The sequence below is a fragment of the Equus quagga genome, chromosome 12, assembly GCF_021613505.1.
Source record: "Equus quagga isolate Etosha38 chromosome 12, UCLA_HA_Equagga_1.0, whole genome shotgun sequence".
Lineage (NCBI taxonomy): Eukaryota > Metazoa > Chordata > Mammalia > Perissodactyla > Equidae > Equus > Equus quagga.
Genome location: NC_060278.1, coordinates 88,926,870 through 88,939,197, shown reverse-complemented (window position 1 = coordinate 88,939,197; position 12,328 = coordinate 88,926,870). Strand labels below are relative to the sequence as shown.

The 12,328-nt window shown below is 53.2% G+C and overlaps 1 protein-coding gene across 1 annotated transcript in view; it reads right to left on the bottom strand.

Moving 5' to 3' along the window:
- Positions 1-2,710, bottom strand: part of DLGAP4 (DLG associated protein 4) — a 141,322-nt gene extending 138,612 nt beyond the window's left edge. The window contains exon 1 of the mRNA XM_046679211.1: positions 2,490-2,710. The gene's annotated coding sequence lies outside the window, so the exon portion shown is untranslated. The remainder of the gene's footprint in view (positions 1-2,489) is intronic.
- Between the last annotated feature and the right edge of the window lie 9,618 nt (positions 2,711-12,328).

Below are 12,328 nucleotides of genomic sequence, written 5' to 3'. Positions count from 1 at the left end.
CCTCACCTTCCTCCTCTGTAAAATGGGCAGAACGACAGAATCTGTGCAGACTCGATGAGACACAGTAAAATGCTTAGCAAAGAGCCTGGCATTTAGTAAGTGCTCAATAAATGTTAACTATTACTGTTATAACTGCTTTTTAGCCTTTTTACTGTGAAATATAACTCATAGGAAAAAACGAAAAAACAAAAATGTTTACTGAAATAAATTATCACAAGACAAAAAGTTAAGTCACAACCACCAGAGTCAACGAATAGATTACTTACCCCTCAGAAGCCCCTCCCGCCCCTCCCAATCCTTACACTCTCTTTTCTTCACAAACGGAATCCTTTTCCAGACGTTTATGGTGCTGTTACTATTATTAATAATAACAAGCAAATTTAAAAAAAGAACGTGTGGCTGCTCTGCCCCGCTCCCCCAGTCAGGCTCCTGGACCCCGGCTGCCTGTGCCCCGGGCGTGCAGACTTCTCATCCGACTCCCCGACTCTGGCTTCGGCTGTTCTTTAAATAACCAGCTTGTTAGCAAAATAGCAGCAGTAACACCTCCCTCGCTGCTGCCCGGGCCTCCATCTTTCCACACAGTGCTGACGGCTGCTCTCCCAGCTCGTGCCAAGGAATCCCGTTCCCCGTCACTGGGCCACACATGCCAGGCGCTGCCAGCTACACTGTGTTCTCAGCGACCACAATCCTGCCCCTCTGGCCACGCCTGGCCTGGGGGTCAAGGTGGGCGCTGAATGGCAATAACTTTCAGCAAGAACTAGAATGCTGACAGATGAGCCCTCTGCCCCAGGTCCATGCGGTCCAGGCCTCAGTTTCGCCATCAACCTCCCACAGGGTGGTCAGCGGTTTAACTGAGATGATGAAGAAAATGAAGCACTGAGCGCAACGCCAGGCACATAGCAATTGCTCAGGAAACGCTTGCCGCCAGTCAGGTTGCTCCTGTTACATAGTTAGTCCCTGGGGAGGATGTGTGGGGCACGGGGCATGACCAGGAGTGTCGGTGAATGATTAAACCCCACAGACGCTCTCAGACAAGATGTCCTTATCACTTCTTTTCCTGTGACAGCTCCTCAGCCAAATGTAACAGCTGTCTGCAGTCGCTACAACAGGCCGGGGCCAGACCAGGGAGCTGGGTTGGGGGGCAGCTAATTAATAGGGGCCTTTTCATGGTTATTGATAATAAGGCTGGCACCGCACGAGCGCGCAGCTCCTTGTTCTTGAAGAAGCACTTTTATATACATTATCTACAGCGAACGTCACGGGTTTTTTATTATCCTATGATATTTGCATATTATACATATTTACGAGTCTTTTCTCTTCTCATAACCATCCCATTAGGGAGGCTGGGCAGCTGTCGGCAGATGAGAGAATCAAGATGAGAGCGGCTGGCTGCCTTGCTGAAGGCCTGAGCTGACCTCATGCTCTCTGAGGTCAGCAGGGACCAGCAGCTGGCCAAAAGGCCAGGGGCTTTTGGGTCCTGCTGGTGGAGGGAGGTGAGAGAGCCTTCCCTTCTCTCTCTCTTTCCTTTCCTCCACAACCATTTACTGTGTACCCACTACACGCCAGGCACAGTGCCAGCTGCCTGCTGTCCAGTGGGGAATTACGCAGCTATTTCTCAGCCTTGGGGAGCCGAGGCCAGATGAGGAGGCAGAAGGTAAACCAACAGTCCCGTTAGTGCTGAGTGACCCTAGGCAAGCCCCTTGAGCTCTTTTGGGCCTCAGTTTCCTCATCTGTGAACTAGACTAGTCATGCCTGCACAGCTGTGGGAGATGGCGGGAGGAGGAGATGCAGGAATGTGATGAGTGTTGGGCACTGTGGCTGGAACCCATAGGGGGACGCTTTTGGGACCACTGTTGTGGGAAGGATGATGGAACCAGGAGTGGGTGGCGTGGGTGGCTGCGGGTTGTGGTATCCTCAGATGGGCAGTCAGGGATGCTGGCTGGGCCCTGCACCTCCTCCCGCGTTGGGGTTAAGATGGGGACTGGAGGAGCGTGGGTGGAACAGACTGGAGGGGCAGAAATGACGGGGCTCCTGAAGATTCAGGAACGCTGATGGTCTCATTTCAGCCTCCAGGGGCCCTGGAAGTTCCACGGCTTCCAGCACAGCTCACTGCTCCCCTTCCCTTCCTGAGCCCATGTCACCAACTGCCCAGCCCCTTGGGTATGGCAAGAGCTGGCCTTTGAGTTGGACAGAGCTGGGCTTGCTGTGCGTCCTCAGGCAAGCGGTTTTCCCTCTCTGAGGCTACTTTCCTCTGGAAAACGGGTGTAATCACTGTGCCCACCTCCTGAGTTGTTGGGAGGACTGGATAAGACAAGCAGTTAAACTATAAATTGAGCCCAGACATATAAAAGCTCTCATTGAGGTCCCTTTGCCAGCATGTGGGCGCCACTGGATGGGAAAGCTGGGCATTTCCCAACTGTGCCAAGCATGGGTGGGCTGGTGAGTGGCCCCGATTCCATGTGCCCAGGCCTGCGGACGCAGTGACTTACCAACCAGGGAGCCACGCGCAGAGGGAAAACAGGAACCAGTCGGGAACCGGCAGGTGTCACCTCAGGAGCGGGCGCTGGACCGAGGGCTGGCACACACATCCCTCCGGGCACTCGATCAGGGGTGCTGGTGGGAAGCAGAGTCGGACAGGGGCCTTCCAGCGCCCAGAGGGACACGGTTCTGGTCACACACGAGTTACCAGGCACCTGGCAGAGGGGAGGCACTGGTGCCTGCAGGAATGGGGAAGAACATCAATTAGGAGGCGCCCAGGATAATCCCTCCACCCTGAGACCCTGGACTGGCCCTGGGGATGCTGGGGAGGGGGACCTCGTGTGACAATCGTCGTAGAAACCCAAGCGTTTGTACAACACTACATCTTCCAAAGCACTCGGGCATCCCAGCTCAGGCGGCCCCACGTTGTTTTTCAGAGGCGTATTTGCATGTCATGCATATTTACAATGCCTTTCCCACCACCCACAGAATCCCCACAGCAGCGGGAAGCTGGAGTTCCAAAGGCTCCGATCCTCCCTTGCTTCTCCCTCCTTTTCCCTGCACGGGGGCAGTCGGGAAAGGGGCTGCAACCACGGAGTCCTAGTTTGAATCCCAGCTCAGCCCGTCACTCACTAAGCAACACTGGGCAGGCAGCTGCCCCATTCTGAGCCTCAGTTTCCCCACTTGTCAAATGAGAATAAGAGTGCCTTCTCTGAGGGCTCCTGTGAGTTAAGAAGATGGTGCAGGCAGAATGCCCGGCACAGAGGTGTGCCTGACAAAGAGGCTCTGCCTGGCCGGGCACGCAGGGTGATGCCCTCCACTGCATCACCACTCCCCTCACTTCCCGCCTAACGCGTCCTGTGTGAGAGGCTAGGAAGCCAGGTGTCCCTCTCCACCCACCTCTCCTCAACAGGAGCCACTGCTCCTGCTTGAATCTTTACATCAGCAGGAACCAGGCCCTCCTGGGAGAAGAAAAAGCCCCTCCTTCCCAAACCCCCTCCCAGGAGCCTCTTGGCTGCCTTGGAGGCCTCAGTGGAAACCCCGCCCTCCGCCTTCTCATTCTACAGGTGGAGAAACTAAGACACAGAGGAAACCAAGCTGACGTGGGGGCCCAGAATCAAAGTGACTGGGCTGGGATCTGAACTCAGCGTTTCCACCTCTCAGCCCTGGGAGGGGAGGAACAGGTGTCAATTCACAGTAGGAATAAGGAGACGGGGGCAGCCAAAGGTGGGAGGATCCCCTTTCTCTCCTGTTCACCCCAGGGCCCTGGAAAGCCCTCACAACCTCTGACCTCCCGGGATCCACACCTACCCTGCGCCAAGCCGCTAACAGGCGTGACCTCATTTCCCCCTCGCCACAGCCCTAAGATAAATTGCTGTTTTTCAAAGGGAGAAACTGAGGCTCAGAGAGCCTCAGTAACTACCCACGGGCACACACCGGGGAGGAGGCAGGGCCTCGAACCCGAAGAGGCAGGGCACTGGATTCTGAGACCCGGCACTTAGCCCTGATGCCACCCTATGTCCCCCAGCGGGAAGGTCACCAACCGAGCAAAACAGGCACAACCGTCCGGACAAAATGTGTTTAAGTAGCAAGAAAAGAAAATACTAAACTCCAAAATATTCTGAATTAGTGGACACAAATTTTTAAAAATGCATAGAAGATTTCAAGATGCACCATGGTGTGTAAAAACTGCCCGTGCGTGAAAACCCAGCGCCTGGGAGGGTGCGTTCCCGACCGCATGGTCACTCTGAGCCAAAATCAGCTGGAGCCCAAAGCCGAAGGAAAAGAGGTGACAGCAGAAGGAGGTGCCTTGTGCAGGGTGGTGGGGCAGGGGCCCTGACGTGGGGGCCCCGGGACCTGCCTTGGAGCCCCCTACTTCCTTGTCAAGGGGCAGAGCAAATCTCCTCCCCAAGTTCCCCCTTTACAACAGGTGGGAGAAGCACAAAGACACTCTCTCAGGGCCCTGCCAGCTCCGATGGTGTTTAAGACTCTGGGATTTCCAACCTGGATGAACCCTGAGAACATCATGTTAAGTGAAAGAAGCCAGTCACAAAAGACCACAGCGTGTATGACTTCACTTAGATGAAATGTCCAGAAGAGGTAACTCTGGAGAACAGAAAGTAGATAAGTGGTTGCAATTAGGGGGATGGGGACAGGATGACAGCTAAGGGGTTCATGGTTTCTTTTTGGGATGATAAAAACGTTCTAAAATGGACCGTAGTGATGGATGCACAAATTTGCGAATATACCAAAAATTACTGAATTGTACTTTAAATAAGTGAATTGTATGGGATGTGAATTCTGTCTCAATAAAACTGTTACAACGGTCCCACACTGAAAAAAAAGATTCTGCACTTCCAAATGGGCAGCTATCTTCTGGGAGCCAGCAGTCCCCTCAGGGTTCTTCCGCGATGGCCGGGAAACCAGGGAGTATTTTCCCAAGAAGCCCCCCATGCTCCCACAGACAGTGTATCCCAGGGGCTTTTGCACTTCACATTCATCTCCTCCAGGAAGCCCTCCCTGACCTCCCAGCTAGGTCAGGTCCTGGTTACTGGCTCCTAGGAGTCCTTTTGTTTTTCCCTCTACCACTTAGGCTGATGTGAGGAAATCATTTCATTGATCATCAGTTGACACTGCCTCCTCCATCAGACTGGGAGCTCCATGAGGGCAGGGCCATTGTCACTGGTCATTATTTTCAATACTTAGCACAGTGCCTGGCGCATAGCAGGTGCTCCAGAAGTGTTTGCTGATTGAATGAATGAATCAAAATTCCAAATCCTCTGATGCAAACTTGGCTACTGGTCCTGGCTCCAGCATTGCGGCAGAAGGATCCTGGGCAAGTCACATAACCTCCAAAAGTCTGAGTGCCTAGCTCAAAGAGCAGCCAGGAAGTTAAAAGAGACAACAGACGTGGAAAGTACCTTATGAAGTGGCTCCTCCCACAGCAGCCCCATCTCAGTGGATGGAAACCCCACCTTGCAGCCACTCGGGCCCGAGCCCTGGAGTCGTCCCTGAGACCTCTCTCCCTCGCTCTCCACATCCAAGCCAACAGCAGCTCCTACAGGATCCGCCTTCACAGAGAGCAAGAAGCTGATGCTCCCCCTGCACTACCTCCACCACTGGACTGAGCCATCATCACCCCTTGTCTGGATTATTTGTGTCCTCTCTTGTCTCCTGCTTCTGCCCTTGCTCTGGACACAGAAGCCAGAGGAATCAGGACAAAACACAAGTCAGACCCTGCCCCTCCTGTGCTCTAAACCCTCCTTGGCCTCACTTTACCTCAGGTGAAAGCTGGCAGCCCTACAGATGCCACTCTGTACCACTCTGTACAGGGGCCCCTCTACCACTTCTAGTTCTCCCCTCTACTCTCCTCTCATTTCCTCTGCCCCAGCTACACTGGCCTCCATGCTATTCTCTAAATATACCAGGCACGCTCCTGCCTCAGGGCCTTTGCACTTGCTCTTCCTCTGCCTGTTACACTGGTTGCCCAGATGTCCATGAGCCTTAGCCCCTCACGTCCTTCAGCCTCACCTCCTACAGATCTTTGCTGAGACCCGACCTTGGCAATGAGAGGCAGTTCAGCATCGTGGTTAATTCAGACTCTTAACTGAAGAGCATGGGCTCAAGTTAAAAATCCAGGCTCTGCCAGTTACACAGCTAAGTGACTTTGGGCAAGTTTCTTTTTTTTTTTTTTTCACATTTTTTTTTTATTGAGTTATTGATAGGTTACAATCTTGTGAAATTTCAATTGTACATTAATGTTTGTCAGTCATGTTGTAGGTGCACCACTTCACCCTTTGTGCCCACCCCCCACCCCACCTTTCCCCTGGTATCCACTAAACTGTTCTTGGTCCATAGTTTTAAATTCCTCATATGAGTGGAGTCATACACAGATTACCTTTCTCTTGCTGGCTTATTTCACTTAACATAATTCTCTCAAGGTCCATCCATGTTATTGCAAATGGAATGATTTTGTTCTGTTTTGCAGCTGAGTAGTATTCCATTGTATATATGTACCACATCTTCTTTATCCATTCGTCTGTTGATGGGCATTTAGGTTGCTTCCACGTCTTGGCTATTGTAAACAGTGCTGCAATAAACATTGGGGTGCACAGGACTTTTGGGATTGCTGACTTCAGGCTCTTTGGATAAATACCCAGTAGTGGGATGGCTGGATCGTATGGTAGTTCTATTTTTAGTTTTTTGAGGAATCTCCATACTGTTTTCCATAGTGGCTGCACCAGTTTGCATTCCCACCAGCAGTGTATGAGGGTTCCTTTTTCTCCGCAACCTCTCCAACATTTGTTGCTATTAGTTTTAGATATTTTTGTCATTCTAACGGGTGTAAGGTGATATCTTAGTGTAGTTTTGATTTGCATTTTTTTGGGCAAGTTTCTTAACTTCTCTGTGACTTAGTTGCTCATTGCTAAAATGGGAGTAACTACTGCACCTTCCTGAGCAGGTTTTTGTGAGGCTTAAATGAATTCAGTGAGCACAAGCTCCAGGTCTGCTGCTAGCATCACAGCCCTGCACTGCACCGTGCGCTCCCAGTGCCTCTCCCTCCCTGCTGCACTGTTGTCCCTGGCACATGTCACAACAGCATATGCAAATGAGTAACTTACCCCGATTATTGCCTGTCCCTCCCACGGCCCCATGAGGCAGAGAGTTTTGTCCATTCGGTTTATTGCCAGATCCCCAGTGCCCAGCACCGCACCTGGCACATGGAGGTGCTCAGAGAATACTCTCCTCAACAAATATTTTCAGTGCCAAAGAGTACTGACTACTTGTCACAAGCTCTGGCTTTCCCCTCCTTCCCTGTCACTGACATTTCTCTCTCCAGACCAGCCCGCCCCTCGGAACTCTGGGTCCCCATCACCAAATCCTTGCTGGCAGCTCTGCCTTGTGGACGCCTCACACTCCACGCGTCCAGGGCACAGTTTGTGACCTTCCCCAGGGACCCTGGCCTCTGACAGCATTATCTAACCTGGTACCCGGAACCAGCTCACCCTCTGGTAACCAAGAAGCCAGGAAGCTCCCATGCCCCTTCCTCCTCTCCCTTGCCATCACGCGTAAAACCCAAGACCATGTCCTATTTTTTGTAAACCTCCTAAACACCTCTCAAATCCCCTTCTCTTTATTCCCAGAGTCACCCCCCTGTCCGGGCAATTTCTCGATTTCCCGTTTAGACCACTAGCCCAGCCTCATCCCTGGGTGCCCTGTGGCCTCCCCGGATCCATCTTTTGTGTAACAGCCAGGAGGATCTTTTCAAAACACACACAGAACAAATGAGAGCCTCGCTCTGCGAGCCTGAAGAGTCAAAATGCTCGTTGACTCAAAAGACAAACCAATCGGGGCTTTTCAAAAGAATTCGAGTCAAGGCTCCTCCAAGAATGAAAGGCCTCCCCAACCTCACCACCCCAGGCCCGGGTAAAATGGTATTTGTTGTAAAAAAATTCAATTTACAAAATGGATTTACACAGAACCTTTTAGTTCAATAAATATTTGTGGAGTTGAAATGGAAAAATCGTTTTAGAAAATAGCATTTCTGGAACTCCCTCCTACACTGGGGGCTTTTCATACCCCCACATCTTGTCTACTCCTCTCAGCAAGCCAGGCAGGTGGCACTGCCTCCAGTTTTCAGATGAGGCAATGGAGGCCCAGAGAGGGGAGGTGACTTGTCCAAAGTAACACAGCTCCCAGCTATTCCAGAGTCGCCCCAGCCACTGATAGCTGTGGCCACAGGGTGCTGGCTGGGACAGGGAAAAGATGTCGCCCCTCCTGTTCTCCAGCTGACTGCTGCAGGCTCCGGGGCCCACAGAGCACGCGGACATTACTCGCTCATTTCCTACTCCCTGCCTTTGCCTGTGTGGTTTCCCTGCTCAGAGGAACTGCTCCCAAGGCTGGTCAAAACCTTGCCATCCTTCACAGCCCGCTTCCAGCCCGCCTACACCCCCGCAGCATTGGCTGCCCCAAACACACAACCAGCAATGATTTACAGATGTCCCCGACGTGGCAGTGCCCTCCCCCCTTGGGCTGTGGCCCTCCTGGCTCTTCTGCCTCAGGGACGTGACAGCTCTGCCTCCTTTGGTGGCTCATCCTCCAGCCCTCTGTCCCGAGTCCACACTGGCTTCCCAAGTTCCTGGGTACAGCCCGGCCTCGCCCATGAACCCAACCGAGGCTCAGCTCCCCAGCTGCCTCCCAGACTTTCCCTCCATAGGTCCCTCGGCCTCCATGTCCAAAATGGACCCCATCACCTTTCCCCCCAAACCTGTTCTTCCCTCATAACACCGTGATCCTTCCACGTCCCCAAGCTAGAAACGGGCATCACTCTGGACCCCTCCCAGCCCCTCAGCCCTCCCCAAGGCCTGCTGATTCTGCCCCCAAATGTCTCTCAGACCATGGCTTCTCTTCATGCCCACTGCCCTGTGCTCAGTTCAGGCCCCACCCTCTTCAGGACATTTGGGCACAAGCCCCCCATCCATCCATATACCCATCCAGATGACCCACACCACCATCTACTTATATAGTTTCCCAATCATCCACCAACTATTTACTTGCCCCTTGACTCACCATCCCTCCATCTACTCACTCATCCACCCACCAATCTACCACCATAATTTACCGAGGCCTCCAATGCTCCAAGCCACGGGCTGGACATTATGGCACCAAAATGACTTAGACCCAGTCCTTGGCCTCAAGATGCTCATGCCAGAACTGGGTCTTGAAGGATGAAGAGGAACCTGTGAAGGGTGGAGGGTAATGGCAAGGGCATCTAGGTCAAGGGATAAATAAGGGCATAGACATAGGAAGGAGACACCTGGGGTGTCTGAGGAACTTGACCAGACAGGTAGGGAGCAACAGAAGAGAAGGTGGAAGGGCGACAAGGCCGGCTCCACAGGGGTCACCAGGACCAGTAAGGAGTTTGGACTTGATCCAAAGAATGGACTCTGGAGCTATCCAGCTGGGGTCAGACCCCAGCTCCACCACTTCATGGCTGCGTGACCTTGAACAGACAACCTCAGTGTTCCCTGTCTGTAAAATGGGAATAATAATATCTCTATTACAAAGGGCTGTGTGAGGACTAAATGAGCTAATGCATACACATATCATGTTTCTTAGCACAGTGCCTGGTTTATAGTAAACAGAGCAGCTACTATTGCTCATATTATCATTAATGAACACCCTGTGGTCAGCTAGCGGACAGCAGAGTTTTACAGAGAGGAAGTGCCTGCTAACCCGGCTGCAAAGCCTCCCCCTCCTCCACACTAGGGGCTCTGGAGGGAGCTTCAGTGCCCCTGCCCAGGACCTCCCAGGCCCGGCCCCACCAGCTCCAGCCTCGCCCTCACCTGCCATCTGCCCCCAACCAGTCATGCCCACCTGCCACTGCCCCAGAGCAGCCCCCAGTGCCCGGATGAGCTCCGGCATACCTTTCCCCTAGTTCTGAGGAGCACAGCCAGCTGAGCTCCCAGCTCCATGAGCTTTCTGACACGTGCAGCCCGTTCATTCTCTCACGGCTCTAGGACACTGCTCTGTTAATAACAGCAGCTTGTGCATAGAACACTGAGAAGCCCTTTACCCAGCCTTCTCCTCTGACCCTCACTGCTCTGCACAGGTGCACGGTTGCCTACTCTGCGGACAAGGACACTGAGCCTCAGGGAGGGGATGGACATCCCTGTGCCTCAGGCTGCACAGCAAGTAAACGGCTGAGCAGAGATCTGAACTCTGGCTGGTCAGACTCCAGGGCCCTGCTCTCTCTCCTAAATTTCAGAAGCCCCCGCCAAGTTGTCAGGGCCCAAGATGATACACGGACATGAATTTTCAAGCTCTGTCCAATAGAACTTGCTGCAGTGATGGACATGCTCTGATCTGCACTGTCCCATAGTAGCCACGAGCCACGGCTAATGAGCACGCGAAATATGATGAGTGCAACTAGAGAAGTGCATTTTTAACTTAGTTAAATTTAAATAGCCACACGTGCCTCGTGGCTGCCCTGTTAGCACAAGACCAGACAGCTTTTGGCATTCTCAACCCCGAGACTGCTTTTCCAGATGCTCACACTCCTTGGGCCACAACTCACAAACATTTTGTCATTTCGTTAGAAAGATTTCTACCAGGTACCACCTGGTCCCTGCTTCTATAAACTGAGGCCACCCAGCACCCTCAAGTTAATCGCTTCTTTACAACTCAAGGTCAGTCAAGAACCTAGTTGACAAACTCATGCTCTGGGCCTGGCACCGAGCCAGATGTAGAAGACTGACGCTTGTCCCCGCACCCAAGGAGCTCAGTCTGGTGGGAGGACATGTCCTACATTAGAGTCCGTGACAGAGCGGATGGGTGCAAGAACAACGTTTGTACAGGGTCTGGGGAAGCCTGAGGACTGACTCAGCCAGGGGAGTCTGGGAGGGGTGCATGGAGGAGGGGACATTGACATGGTGTGACTGCACTTCACAGTTTGCAAGCCACGTTGACATCCATCCTCTCATTTGCGCCTCACTGTAGGCCTGTGAGGGAGTTGGGGCTTGGCCTGGTTTCTCATTTTCTGTGCTCTGGATTCACATCAGCACCCATTTCTGGAACGAGCATGGAGTGTGGCCACAGCTCTAAGCCCTTGAATGTGGAAGCCAAGACCCCCATGGTGTGTGAGGGCAGAGCTGGCTCCGACCCCCAGGCCAGCGCTCCCCTGATCCTCCACAGCTGCTTCTCGGGAAGGTTCACCCAGGATCCAGCCGGCTGGTGCCCAGATTGTTTTCAGTCGAGTACTTGGAAATCAGATGTTTCTAAAGTACTCCAAAGGGCCAGTCTTGTAAATTCCTAAACTTTCCAGTAGCTCCGACGGGACCCAACGGCCCCCTCACTGGCCATCTGGCCTCCTCTCATTGGAGGCCGTGGAAGATCTTCATTTAATGACATTTCCCCATAATCCCTTCGTTTCCGTTCCGTGCTCTCAGGGCCGCAGTGGCCTGCTCTCACCTGCCCACGTTTCCTTCCTCTGAGTCCTTCTCCGAGTTTGGTTCATCCCCTCCTTCTTGGGAGGCGTTTCCCTGCACTTCCTGAAGGCGTCCTGCCTGGGCACCCAGGCAGCTGCAGTCCTCTAGCCTCCTCGTTAACTCTGAGCCCAGAGGGTCCCTCCTTCAAACTCTGTCTGGTCTGGAGCCCCTCCGATTCCTCACGGTGGCTTTCGAGAAGGCAGGGAACACTGTGCCCCACAAACATGTCTTGAACCCCTACTCTGCGCACGGCCCCCAGCAGAAGGCAAGGAGGTGAATGAGTCAGTGGGGGTGGCAAACACGTATACAGATACAAGCCCCGCCCACCCCGGGGGGGAATTAGAGAAATATCAAAAAGGAGGTGAGCCTCTGGCCAGGCCTTGGAGGATGCACAGGAGATCCCTAGATGCACAAAGTCGGGAAAGGTGTCAGAGGCAGAAGGAAGAGGGACAAAGCATGCCATGTCTGGGGAACTTGGAGGAATTCTGCACGGGTGGAGAGCTGGTCTGTGTGCTCTGGGGAAGAAGAGAAGGAGAGGAGGGGAGACAGGGCTGGAAACACAGGTGGGGGCTCGATCAGGGGGCTCCCGAAATGCCAGTCCAGGGAGTGTGGCCTTTTCCCTGGGAGCAGTCGGGAGCCAAAGGGCTTAGTCAGGTTTGGGGATGAGAAGGATCACCCAGCAGCTCTGTGGGGCAGCCCAGAGCTGGCGGCGTGATCCAGGCGAGAGCTGACAGTGGTCTACCCGGGGCAGGGGCACTGGGGCTGGGGGACAGCAGGCAGATTCAGGAGAAATTTAGACCGTAAAAGTCAGTCAGACTTGAGGCTGATCAGACGGGGAGGATGAGGCAGAGGGAGGAGTCAGG